General features: G+C 39.7%; 1 long non-coding RNA gene across 1 annotated transcript in view; it reads right to left on the bottom strand.

Moving 5' to 3' along the window:
• The window catches only part of LOC116749252, a 236,051-nt gene extending 222,342 nt beyond the window's left edge, over window positions 1–13,709 (bottom strand). Inside the window, exon 1 of the long non-coding RNA XR_004348549.1 lies at window positions 13,597–13,709. This is a non-coding gene — a long non-coding RNA (uncharacterized LOC116749252). The remainder of the gene's footprint in view (window positions 1–13,596) is intronic.
• Window positions 13,710–13,982: the final 273 nt, after the last annotated feature.

Raw genomic sequence — 13,982 nt, 5'->3', positions numbered from 1 at the left:
ATCTCCTAGGTAGAGTTCACCTGATTTGCAGTGAAAAGAGAGGTGGCCTGAAAAATACTCAAAGACATGCTGTAGTTAAATAAAAGCTAAAAGTTTCAGCCTACACGTTCCTTTTTAAACGAAGATCCTAGTGCAACTAAAATAGGATGATTCTATTCTAACACATGTAAAGATATTTATCATAGTTGGCAGGACGGAATCATTTCTTCTCAGTGACATTATTTTGTTCCTTTCTCAATGTTTATAAAAGTAGAATCTTTAAAAGGCTAAACTATAAAATATTGTCCCACAGCTGGGCACCAAAAATAAGTCATCAAAATTCAAATGGAAACACATTGCCCTGGCTTGTTGATCATAGTGAATAAAGATATAACTAGCTGAAGCTGATGATATCTGACACTGAAAAATGACCCAGCTAATGCATGGCATCAATGGGGTACTGGCTAGCACCACCTTGCAGGAGCTGATTATGTGTGTCTCTTCCCAATTTTATATTCAGTGATCCTACTTAGCAGCTTGAAATTGGACATAATCAGAGTTTTTAGACAAGGAAACTGGCAAAATCCATAAATCACAACTTTTCTGTTTATACCCCCCACCCCCAGCCAGTTGTTAAACATTTACCAACACGCCATGGCACAGACTTCTACTTTAATCATAGCTGAGCCTAATTTTTTAAAAAGCAATCATATTTATCTGTTGTATGCTATTATACCAACTCATAGGTTCATCAAGAAGACAGCAACAAGATTTCAATTCAGAGATGGGTATGCAGACAGACAGGATTCTCTCATGACCCCAGGGTTATCTCTCAGTCAACTGACAACGGCTAGCTGGTACCCGAGACTCACCAGCCAGCAAGTGGGAGGCTATGCCCAAACTCAACTTCTCCCAGATCTGAGGGTCCCAAGATCTCTAGATCACGGCAGCTGGCATTTCCCAGAACTCCCCTTTAAACAGCTGGCACCTAAGCTCAGGTTGTCAGAGGCTGAAGCCCAGATCCTCAGTGTGTCCAACTGTGCTCCAGTCCAAGCATCTCTTTTCTATAGGAAGCCAAGAGGACAGGTACCCATGCAGGCACTGGCCCTTCCAGCAGCCTGTGTCAAATAATGCTGCTCACCCAGTGTTTGCATAATGATGGGGAAACAGACACAAGGGTCCTGCAAAACCACTATTCATCCACTGAGTCTACATGGTCTCTCTGGATGGCATCTACCTTCCTATTTACCTAGAAACCGACTTACAAAGAAACCACCTATAAACATAGCCTTCTTTTAAATTCTATCTGCCACCCTTTTTACTCCCCAACCTAGCAGTGCCTACAACATTGTTAACCGAAGTTAACTCTCTCTGAGAGAGTAAGTGAACATTTTTTATGACAGTTTTCAACAAGCAAAAGGAAACATTTAGTATAGGGCCTTTGGGTTGAAACAAGCAAACAAAAAAGAAATGGCTTCTAGTATTTGCCTGCAACACATTATGAACTGGCAGAAGAGAGACAACATTTTCTGTTCACGCAAAATAAGCATAATGAAGAATCTCTTTGTAAGTGAAGACCAAAGTAATCTAGGCATTTGGTGTTACCAACACATCCTTCATTTTGCTGCAAACAGTATAACCACACTCCCCCTGACACACATCCCACAAATTCACATGCACAATTAAAAGATTTTAAAAATGATGCAGATTTGAATGACCACGTCAGTTCTTTTGTATGTAAAAGCCTATATTTGAAAAGGGAGATGAAGAAGAAAAATAAAAAACAAAATTAATAAGCTCCTGGAGTTCGGCCATGAAATATGATTGAGATTAGGAGAAGGGTGAAACTGTGGTCAAGCTCTTGATGCAAAAGCCCTGCTTGCCTGTAACCAGATGTAAATCGTAACATCTCCATGGAGATGAGTGGGCAGATGCCCAGCGGAATTTTCATGTCCACATTTAGAGGGTGAGAATTTCAATGGTTTATGGATTCCAAGTCTTTGGGGCTAAACAAGGAATTTTATCGAACATGAAACTCTTCTGGACTCTCTAAACAAGGCAGCCTGATTTTTATGGGCTGATCTCAAAAGGCTCCTTTATTTCTCTATAGCAGATGCTTCCCTGGTCTTTACGTCACTGTGAAGCTACCTCAGGAAGTGAGAAATGTAACTCTAACCCTAAAAGCTAGCTTGCTATGCCCAGTGTTTCAACATGGACCATCTCTTGTCCCACTGATTTTGTGTCATAGTTACTGTTACTTTTCTTCATTTACAGGTACTCAGTTGGGAGTGAGATGATTGCATTTGACAACCTTTTAAATTTTATTTTATTATTTATGCGAAAGTAAATGCGACCAGGAATATTATTAGCATTAATGCTTAATACCAAGTAAAACTTGGTGACAGGCAAGAAAAATGTTCCAAGAAATCCAAAGACAAAACCTCAAAACCCTAGCATGACATATCTGGGTCTCAAGTGTCCTCTGATTTAAGATATATCATCAAGATAATGCGATGATTATAAGGAGCATGGGAGTTGATATTTTAAGGAAATCATGAGGATCTGTGAGCAAGGGTGGAATCGATTTTGATGCTAATAGGGCTGAAGCCATGAGATCCTTCACAGGAAAAGAAGCTACCCTCTCTTTTCTCCTCCATTTTTCTAAATATTTGCAGCCATGACTTCCACATGTGACGAACTCCACAGAAATGTTCAGATTTTGTTAAGGGGTATGTTGAGATGGGCATTCTCATGTAATGCTCACGAAAGCATAAATTGGTACCTTTAAGGGAGGCAATTTGGCAAAATAAACCAAGAGCCTTACAAATGCTCAATTCTTTGTCTCAGTATTCCTCTACTAAGAATTAGATACGATAGCAAACAAACAAAACACCATAAATTTCCAAGTATAAGGGAATGATTAAGTAAATAAAAACATATCAATAGGAATAAAATAGTGCATTGTTATTAAAAATGTTTTTTTACAGAATACTGAACGTGTTGAGGATATGTTATAATATTCTATCAAGTGAAAAAAAGACTGATACAAAATTGCATATACATTATGTCCTCAATGTACACATATACACACAAATACACACAGACAGACATAGTAGACAAAACACTGGGAAGAAATATGCCAGAGTATTTAAAGTGGTTATTTCAGGATGGAAAAGTGGAATAATGATGACTTGTATTTATTTTTATTTATACTTTCCAGTGGTTTACATTGAACAATGGTTACTCAATTTTTTCCAGACTTACATTTATAATTACAAAAGTGATATAGAAATACTATAGAAACATCAAGAATTATAAAAATGTATGAAGTAAAAAGATGGAAGTACTCTCCCTACTCATTCTCCAGATGCCCCCACTTTAATAGCAGGAAAAGTTTAGAGTTTACCTTTCCAGACTGTTTATGTCTATGTGTATATACCCAAGTACATCCTACTTTGGATATATTTGCATGTTATTAGAGAGAAATGTATCATTTTTAATTTACTTTAATTTTTAGAGCTGTTTTAGATTTGCAGCAAAATTGAGCAGAAAGTGCTGGAGTTCCCACGTGCCACATCTCTGCCTGCTCCCCTACCCCAGACAGCCTCCCCCACTACCAACGCTGCACACCAAAGTGGTATGTTTGTTACAATCAATGAACCTACATTGACACATCACCATCCAAAGTCCACAGTTCACATTAGGGCTCACTCTTGGTACTGTGCATTCTATGGATTTTGACAAATATATAATGATACACATCCACCTTTATAGTATCACACAGAACAGTTTCACTGCCCTAAAAGCTTTTTTGTGCTCCATCTATTCATCTTCCCCCCCAACCCCTAGCAACCACTGATTTTTTTATTGTGTCCATTGTTTTGCCTTTTCCAAGGTGTCATATAGTTGAAATAATACAGTATGTAGCCTTTTCAGATTGGCTTCTTTCACTTAGAGATATGAATCTAAGTTTCTTCCATGTTTTTTCATGGCTTCATAGAATATTCCATGTGTTCGTGAGAAAAATGTGTAGTCTGCTGTTGTTGGGTGGAGTGTTTTGTGTATGTCTATTAGGTCCAGTCGTCTACAGTATTGTTCAATTTCCTTATTGATCTACTATCTGTTGTTCCATCCATTATTGAAAGTGAAGTATTTAAGTCTCCTACTATCATTGTGTTCCTATCCATCCCTTCAATGGATAAAGAAGATGTGGTATATATATATATATATATATATATATATATACACACACAATGGAATATTACTCAGTCATAAAAAGGAATTAAATTATGCCATTTACAGCAACATGGATGGACATAGAGATTACCATACTAAGTAAAGTAAGCCAGACAAAGACAAATATCACATGATATCACTTATATGTGGATTCTAATTTTAAAAAATGATACAAATGAACTTATTTACAAAACAGAAATAGACTCACAGACACAGAAAACAAACTTACGGTTACCAAAAGGGAAATGGGGTGAGGGAGGGATAAATTAGGAGTTTCGGATTAACATATACATACTACTATGTATAAAATAGATAAACAACAAGGACCTACTGTATGGCACAGGGAATTGTACTCAATATCTTGTAATAATCTGTAAAAGAAAAGAATCTGACAAAGAATATATATATATATATATATTCTTATGTATACATACATGTATACATGTATGTGTATATAAATACATATATATACATACATATACATACATACATATATACATACATATACATACATACATATATACATATATAAATAAAACTGAATCACTTTGCTGTACACCTGAAACTAACACAACTATAGTTCAATTTTTTAAAAAAGTCTATTAGTTTAATCAAAGATGTTAGCATGTCAGGTATTTGTTCCCCTGTGGCTTCTGCGTGATTTCTGAGAGATGGGGAAATGTCCAATATTAACCTGTCATTTTCAAACCAGACACGAGTGGCTTTTCAAAAATTCTGTAGCCCCTTGTAGTTTTACATTTATTAATTATATGCTCATATCCTTGATCATTTCTGTTTTACTTTAGGTATGTTCTATTAGTCATAAAAAAATAAAACAAATTGAAAATTAATAAAATATTTTCTCCAAGAAGGGTGGCAGTGACCATGATGTGAGTAGCAAAGTCAGAGCTGATAGGAAGATGCAGCCTTTAGTCTGATGGGATTTAGTCTTTGAAATATCCCCATCAGGGTCCATGACCTAAGAAGTCTTCTTTGGTGAGAACTCAGTGGGCTCATTCCTGAGCCTAGCTCATCATCTGGTTATTTTAGGTGTCATTTGAGAAGTATAATGAGAGAGTGAGACATGGGAAAGGTAAGCTTCCCTGAGTGACCTTGAAATTTCTTTTGTAACATCTGTTTTCTTCTCTTTCCCTTGCTGTCTTCCCATCATCAATAGGACTGTGAGGGGCCACTTGCTTTGTCATAAGAATTTGAAGAAAATAACTTAATAAAATTTATTTTATTTGAAATGACTTGAAACTTAGATACACTCAGAGCTAGGGTTTAATCTCTTTCTTGCTCAATTATGCAGCATATAGAAAAGGCAAGCAAGACAAAACAAAACAGAAATGCACTCCTAATTCATACATGCACAGATACCAATGAGCTGAGGTGAAATGATGTCACTTTTCTCTTTCTACTTTTATAACTTCCAAGTCATTTTGGTCAAAATTAAATAAGTCAAATCTCTGATCACAATATAGACATATTACAAATTGTTTTGTATGTCTACATACATGGCGTTGAGTCCAACTTTCCTCTTCATCATTATAGATTAGGAAGAAGTCATAAATTGGGTATAAATTGGGGAGAAGGCATTTAAATAGTTAAATTTAATATTAATATAAATAATAATTATACAAATTAAATAACTAAATATTTAAATATTGTGGATTATCCAAAACTCTCTAACTATATTCCCTCAGATAGACTATAATAAGACAAGACTAGTTACAGGACTGTTATTTTTCACAACTACCAAAATGCCATCAATTACTGAAGTATTTATGCTCAAACAGAAAAGCACAAAGTTGTAATTTTACAATTTCAAGATCTTGAAAACAGATAGTAGACAATATTATCAATCACTTCCAGGTGGTGAGAAGGGAATGAGGAAAAGAAAAATAGGATAGAGTAATAATTCTCAAAAACTTAAACAAAAGGTAGATTAATCACATTATTTCCTTCTTAAAATGTTTGTTCTAGATACAAGCACCCAGTTTACACATGGTTAACACACCATGAAAAGACAGTCTATAACCTAAACTACTGCAGATCCTGCCTACATGACTCATATTGCCAGACATTAACTGATTTTGAAGTAGCTGAATTTTCCTCTCTAATTTCAAAATCAGTTTGGCAAAAATTGGAAAAATGTAATGAAAAGCAGAGGAAGATACTCCCAAAACTACATAAAAGTGCATTTGGAAGTTAGCTTGGGTTATTCATGATAAAATCTGCAGAAAAATTAGCCTTTGCATTATGAAAAACACTTGGAAAATATTTTTGAAATTTTGGTGACACCCTATTCTTTCTGAAGAAAATTAATCATAATACTGAGTAGAAAACGCAAGGGAATTTTCAATGAAATGTTTTCTTTCTTTTTTACTGATGCAATATTTGAAATGGGAGCACAGGGCATTTTTCTGAGCAAAGCAGTTGTCAGCAAGCATGACTCTTTTCAGCAAATCAGCTGTTGTTTTCTTTTTTTTTTTTAATAGATTTATCTATCTGTTTATTTATTTGGCTGTTTTGGGTCTCATTGCTGCACGCAGGCTTTCTCTAGTTGCGGCAAGTGAGGGCTACTCTTTTGTTGTGCGTGGGCTTCTCATTGCGGTGGCTTTTCTTGTTGCAGAGCATGAGCTCTAGGCATGCAGGCTTCAACAGTTGTGGCGTGTGGGCTCAGTAGTTGTGGCTTGCGGGCTGTAGAGTGCAGGCTCAATAGTTGTGGCGCACGGGCTTAGCTGCTCTGTGGCATGTGGGATCTTCCCAGAGCAGGGATCGAACCCATGTCCCCTGCATTGGCAGGCGGATTCTTAATCACTACGCCACCAGGGAAGTCCCATCACCTGTGGTCTTCTGAACAAATAACTGTGGACATCAAATTAAAAGACATGAACTCAGTCTCTGTTTCCAAATGAACTGCGGTCTTCATTATTGAGTAAATAATTTATAAGTCTTTTGCATGTTCTTCATGTGTCCTTCCTCTCTTCCAACAAACACACTTATTTCCAGGTAAGAGGTAAAAGCCTTTGTTGGAATCACATGGAGTCCGGATCAGAGTTGGGACCAGAGCCCAGAGCATCTCCCCTGCTGGCTCAGAGGTTACCTCCTGGTCATGTTACCTGACTTGTTTTTCTTAAGATCTCTGCACCTTAACTTGGTAGCATGGAAAAACTGTTCTGGTTATCACAGCTGGAAAAAGCAACTCACTGCTGTGTGATAGGATCTTGGCCAAGCAGAAGCTAAAGCATGTCGATGACTTCTACCCAAAGGTAATGACTGTTGGCTGTGACCCATGAATTCCTACCCTCTGGCCTAGGCACTTTACATTTGAGGTTCCCTTGGGTCTAACTGGGCTTATAAGACAGAATCTCTGTGGAAACAGAAGCAACATAGCCAAGAGGACTAAGGCAAATATTATGTACAAATTGAGCAACACTCCTACTGGTCATGCTGTCAATGACTAATATACCCAAATCAGGGTGGGTGCTTCAAGATCATCCATCACAGCAACATAAAGGGATTTCTTACTCCCTATTCCTTCCCATTAGTTATTTCTATGACCCTTTCTCTGTTGTTCACCAATACATGGCAAATCATGCCAATTTGTGGAAAATGACACATAGAGGGGGAGTGAATATTCAACTTGGCTGTTTCAGCTATGGAAATGAGTTAGAACCAAAGGGAATAATTTCAAGTCAAAAACTGTCCCTAGTCTTTAAGTTCAATTTTTTTCTTTTGTGCCAGTAATACACGTCCTTCAGGAAACAGAAGAAAAAGAAAGATTCACACCCCCCCACGATTAACACCCTTCTTCTTGCACACAGCCATTTTTCCCTTTCTCTTGCACTCTCCCCACCTTCTTTCCTCCCTTTTTTCCTTTCTCATCCACTCTCCCCACCATCTTTCCTCCCTTTTTTCCTTTCTCATCCACTCTCCCCACCTTTTTTCCTCCCTTACTGCCTCTTTCTCATCCACTCTCCCCACCATCTTTCCTCCCTTTTTCCCTTTCTCATCCACTCTCCCCACCTTTTTTCCTCCCTTACTGCCTCTTTCTCATCCACTCTCCCCACCATCTTTCCTCCCTTTTTCCCTTTCTCATCCACTCTCCCTACCTTCTTTCCTCCCTTTTTTCCCTCTTTCTCATCCACTCTCTCCATTCATCTATTCACTCGTCCTTTCAACAAATAGTCATTGAGTGCCAGATGATATTCTAGGAGCTTGAATTCATCAGTGATCTAAGTAGACAGAAATCCTTGCCTCCATGGAGTCTGCATTCTCCTTTTTCCTGCATGTTTCATTAGCAGTGCTGATATAGTTCAAGGACTCCTAGAAGCACCTGTTCTGTTGCTTTGGTCCACAAGTGCTGTCCCTCTTCCATGACACCTGTATTTTCTCTGCTTGCAGGTGAGGAGAACACACAGGGGAAAAGAAGAGCTACCCCTAGGCACTGCAGAACTGAGGGATAAACAATTCTCAATCCTGTGAAGAAAGAGCACAACCAAACTGAACCCAAGTGCAGCATCACAGCCCATGCAGGCTTTCTAGTCCTCTAGACTGGAGGTTAAGTCAGAGGTTATTGGTATAATTCTATCTGGCATTAGAGAAAAGGGTAGGATTCAGAGTCACACAGACCAGGGGATGCATTTTAGTTCTGCAGTCTGGGGGTAGGTCAAACAACCTCTTTAGGTCTCAGTATCTTCAACTCTTAAGTGAGTTTAACATCATTTACCCTGTGGGTTCTATCATTATTTTATTCATTAATCGATTCATTCATTCAATGAGTATTTATTAAGCCCCTACTGTGTACTAACACTGCTGTAAATACTGGAGACATAACAACGAAGAGACAAAAATTCTTGCCTTCATGGAGCTTACATGGAGAGAATACGGTCTATTACATAGGTAACTTAGATTCACCTTATCTTTCGGTAACAATAACTGAAGCAATAAATGTTCAGAACTATTCTTAGAGCAGAATAAAAATTAGCATGCACCCAGCATATACATCTTCATTACGTTCTACCTTGAACTTGCTACACAGATGAGCTCAGCCAGGCCAAGTGCAGCAGGAAAAAGAGCTTTAGTTAGTGATGTTCTTCATACGCTATGGGTAAAATCACCTACTCCTGCCTGGGAAAGATGCCACATAAGTGTAAGTAAGAGCTAACAAAGTACTAACTACTTAACAACGGCTCCTGTTGGGTATCCAATGAAGCAGATTATCTGAGAGACCAAGGAGCCTGAGAAAGGCTTTGGGGGCTGGGTGACAGCTGCACCACCCAAGGCAGCAAGAAGCCATCCTGTGCCCAGGACATCTGATTCCTCCGCCGAGGGATGAGGGATATTGTCTTCCACAGCCCCTTCCTTTAGAACCTGATGTTTTCAATTTCTCTTTGAAGTTTATTCCCATTTTCCAAGGCTTAAAAACCATGCCCAAGAGAACACCAGCTATGAAATTAATGAATGTGTGTCTCTATTTGTTCTGCCAGGTCACTGAAAATCTCTTGACATAGTTTTGAGTTACAGAAAAATTAAAATGTTTTCTTGATCATTGAGTAACACAGAAAGAAAGAAATGGAATTAGTCTGAAAAGATTAGTTTTCACAAGGCCATTTCAGTAACTACCAGAATGTTTTCAGAATCTTCTCTAGTTCCTAAGTAGACAATATGAGTTATCTTTTGCTTTTTAAAAGTGGATTTTCTGGTTATATTCTACTTTAAATTCCCTTATGAAGTAGATAAGGTAGATGTTATAAATAAATAAATATTATAGGAAATTATAGTTACTTTGGGATTTATATAAATTCTAAGAATAATGAATCTCATTTGTTGGCTAAGATTTAATGTGTCACAGGACTCTACTGATTTGAATGCATAGTATTTATCCTATGTCCTTTTTCATACACTATTCTCCTACTTTATTAGACCTCTTTATTTTTTTTATCCAAATAATACTCTCTCTAGGTCTCTGAAGATTTAAGAGCTCCACGAAAGCAAGGATTTCTGTTGTTCTGTTCACTGCTGTATCTCCAGAGCCTAAAACAGTGCCTAGTATATAGTAAATGGTCAGTATTCATTGACTGTTGAATGAGTTTAGTTCTCAAATTTCAGATGATGATAGCTAATATATAGCACTTAGCATGTGTCAAACACTCTTCTAGGAACTTTACACATACTAATTTATTTAATCCTCAAAATATAACCCTCAGAGACACCGAGTGGATACAAATTTGTCCAAGTTTGGTGACAGAAGCAGAATTTGAACTCAGGTGGTCTGGCCCAGAGTCTGTACAATTAACCACCATGCTCTTACTGACTCTCTAAGTTAGGATAGTTTTTTTAATTAATTAATTCTTAATTTTATATTTTTAAAATCATTTTATTATTAAACTAATTTTAGTCTTTTATACATTTAATAGACATTACATTTATATATTTATAAAAACCGAAAGGTACAGAGAAGCATAAACCTGAACGTCTCCCCCTTCATTGCCCTTGAGCCAGGCAGAGGCAGCCAACAGACAGCTTCAGTCTACTGTGGCTCTGCCCTCTCTAGACAAGTAACTTTGGGCAAACTACTTAATCTTTCTGTGCCTCACTTCTTGTATGAAAAACGGGCATAATAATGATAGCTCTTCCATAGACTTTTTATGAGGATTAAATGAATTAATTTCTGTAACATGTTTAGAATAGTTCTGGTCACCAAATAGGTACCAATAAGTGTTTACTATTATTGGTTTTATTAGTTTTCTGTATCCTTCCAGATATTTTATTCATACGCAAGATATACACATATGTGCACCCACATATACACTTTCTCTCCCTCTTTTTTTTTTTAAATAGTATTCTGTACCTTGCTTTTCTCACATCACTGTCTCGAAACTTTAATTAAAAGATAAGTCCATGAATACATTTTCTTTTGGAGTAACCCGTTCTCAACCTTTCCAATATATCACTTCTTTGCTCACAGAAAGTTATCTATGGCTTCCTGATACTGTTCTATCATTTCTCATTTTGGGGATAGAAATTAAGGAAGAATAACCGTTCTGGGGGCAACATGGGGTTGACAGGCGTTAGCAAAGTCAGTTCGTGGAAAATGAGTGATGGTACAGATTCTGACTTTCTGAAATGCGTTCTGACGTCAGTGGCGGTGGCAGCACCATGAGTTTCTGCATCAAGAGGTTGGGTGGTAGGGAAGGTGGGGCCAGGGGTGAGGTCTTAGAACACACTTGCACAGTAACCCCCCTGTTTTCACCTAGATTTAATATCTACTTAGGGTGGGACTGTTTGAGGATGAAAGTTACAGGGGAGAAGCGCCAAGACCTGCCCTCTCCCCTTTCCATCAAGGCAATCCTTGGTACTTCCCCTGCTGGCTGGCTGGTACCCCCACACCTGGCTCTACCATTTGGAAAAACAAACCAATAAAACAAACAACAACAAAACAGAATCATAAGACTGACTTGCCTTCCTGTAAAACAGGAGCTGCAGCTATGGCCCAGTTGAGAGAGAATTACCACCCCAGGGAGTAAGCTACTGGGAGGAGCACGTGAGGGGTTAGTTTCCATGATTGAATTTAGAGGGTAATTGACTCTTAAACAGGCAGGAGGGGCTTCGCTGGTGGCGCAGTGGTTGGGGGTCCGCCTGCCAATGCAGGGGACACGGGTTCGTGCCCTGGTCCGGGAAGATCCCACATGCCGCGGAGCGGCTGGGCCCATGAGCCACGGCCGCTGAGCCTGCGCTCCGCAACGGGAGAGGCCACAACAGTGAGAGGCCCGCGTATCGCAAAAAAAACAAAAAGAAAAACAAAAACAGGCAGGAGAAGTGCTTCAGAGAGTGGGAGTGTCTAGACACTGGCTGTGGGCCAAATCCCCTTTGAGTCATTTTCTGTGGGACATGGAATCAGGGTGAGAGACCTGAACAGGATTACAGAGGCATCCTGTTCCAAGGAGCAAAAAAGACTGCTGCTGCCAGCAGAGAGCACCACAGACACTAAAATGTAAGGCCTGTGCCTCCTTGCAGGAACAGTAGTGAGGGGGGCGGTGAAAGAGAATAAAAAACTGCAACCACAGATGTGTCTGGTCCCTCTCAGACACCATCCTTAGTCTTACAAACAAAAGGAAACCTGCAGGACAGCTCAGCACTGCCTTGAGTCTCTACATTGAAGTCAGGGGACCCTGTGGACTGCACAGAGATTTTAGGCCAGGAAAAATGTGACTCTCCAGACAGTTTGAATGGCTTGTAGGTCACAAGTTACTCAAGGATGTCAGGGAAACTTGGCAGCTACACACTGACTCTCTGATGATGAAACTTCAGTGCTGTAGGACGTCCCACTTTTGTAAGCTAGAGGCCACAGAGTAACCCCAGACCCCTGCTTCCCAGCCTTCCAATCCTCAGGAGCTTCTGAAGCCTTGAAGAGACTTCATCCCAAACTCAGCCAACCTGGCACTGAAAGGCTTCCTGTGCAATAGGAAGTCCCCGGGCAATGGCAGAACTGGCTTGGCCCGTATCACCTTCAAGGGCTACCTCTCTGCTGGCTCTGCGTGCACAGAGCTTTCTTCTGGAATGCGGACACTGCATGGTTTCTTAGCTGTTTCAGCTGCTCTGAACAAACAAGTTCCCATCCTCAGGGAATTGAAACTACACAGTTTCACTCTGTCCTGTTGTGTTGGCAGCTGCCTTTCAGCATTGCCCTGTCCCCACAAAAACCTCAACACAGATCCCTTGCCTGCATGGTATATAATAGGACCTTTCATTCCTGCTTTGGCACATGGGTTAAGAGTGCCTTGGAATAGAGAAAGCATTTCGCAGAGTGTGGTGCTGGGGACCCCATCCCATGCAACAGCTGAGCAGAGGCAAGTAGAAGTAATATGCATGCTTGCAGGGAAAGGAGGAAGATGAACCTTGGGAGAACCATTCCTGCAGCCAGGCTGCGTGCTCTGAACATCTACTGCATTTGGTTACAAGCTGCTGAATCCGTCTTTAATGAGACAGCTGGCTCTGTCTGGGAGCCAGGCTCTAAGGTCTCCATTCTGTCTTTATCAGTTACTAGCTGGAGGACCTGCATCACAGTTACTTAACCACTCTATGTTTTAGACTCTCATTTGTCAAACGAGGGCTACATTAGTATGTACCACCTGTAAGGATTAAAATGCTGACTCCATGGGAACTAATCTGGGCATTGCCTGACTCATATTTAACCTTCAGGAGATGTTAGCCATCATTATCATCAATTTATCCTCAATCAAAAAGCCATGGAAGCAGATTCAGAAAATGGCCAGGCACCAAGAGAGGCTGAGAAGCAGGATCCACAGGAAAGTTCATGCCACAGGCACAGCCTGATTAGAATGTTGCTCTGGCACCACTGCCGCTACTCACGTTAGACAGCACTGCCACCCCGGCTGGTCACTCCAACGGCCACCACCGAACGCTGCTACCACGCGATCAACTCTAAACTCATTGTTTTCAACCTGCTCCAAATCCAAAGTCCTGTATGGAAGCAAATAAGTGCCAAAGCTCAGTTTCCCTGTTTGAGACGCAGACGGCAGGGTTAGGCAGAAGTCACATCTGGTCTACTCTCTTTTCTGTACTGGGAGGTTGTTCTCGGTCTCCTATCAAGGCTCTCACGTTGGTGGACTGCTCCACTGTAGTAAGGGCAACACTGACAACAACAACAACATCAACAACCAAAACAGCAACAACAATAGCAACTGATAAACATCCATACAAAATGAGGGTTCAGTAGTGGAACTATGAAGTTAGGG

The sequence above is a fragment of the Phocoena sinus genome, chromosome 2 (assembly GCF_008692025.1).
Source record: "Phocoena sinus isolate mPhoSin1 chromosome 2, mPhoSin1.pri, whole genome shotgun sequence".
Taxonomy (NCBI): Eukaryota; Metazoa; Chordata; class Mammalia; order Artiodactyla; family Phocoenidae; genus Phocoena; species Phocoena sinus.
This window is presented reverse-complemented; position numbering and strand designations above follow the sequence as displayed.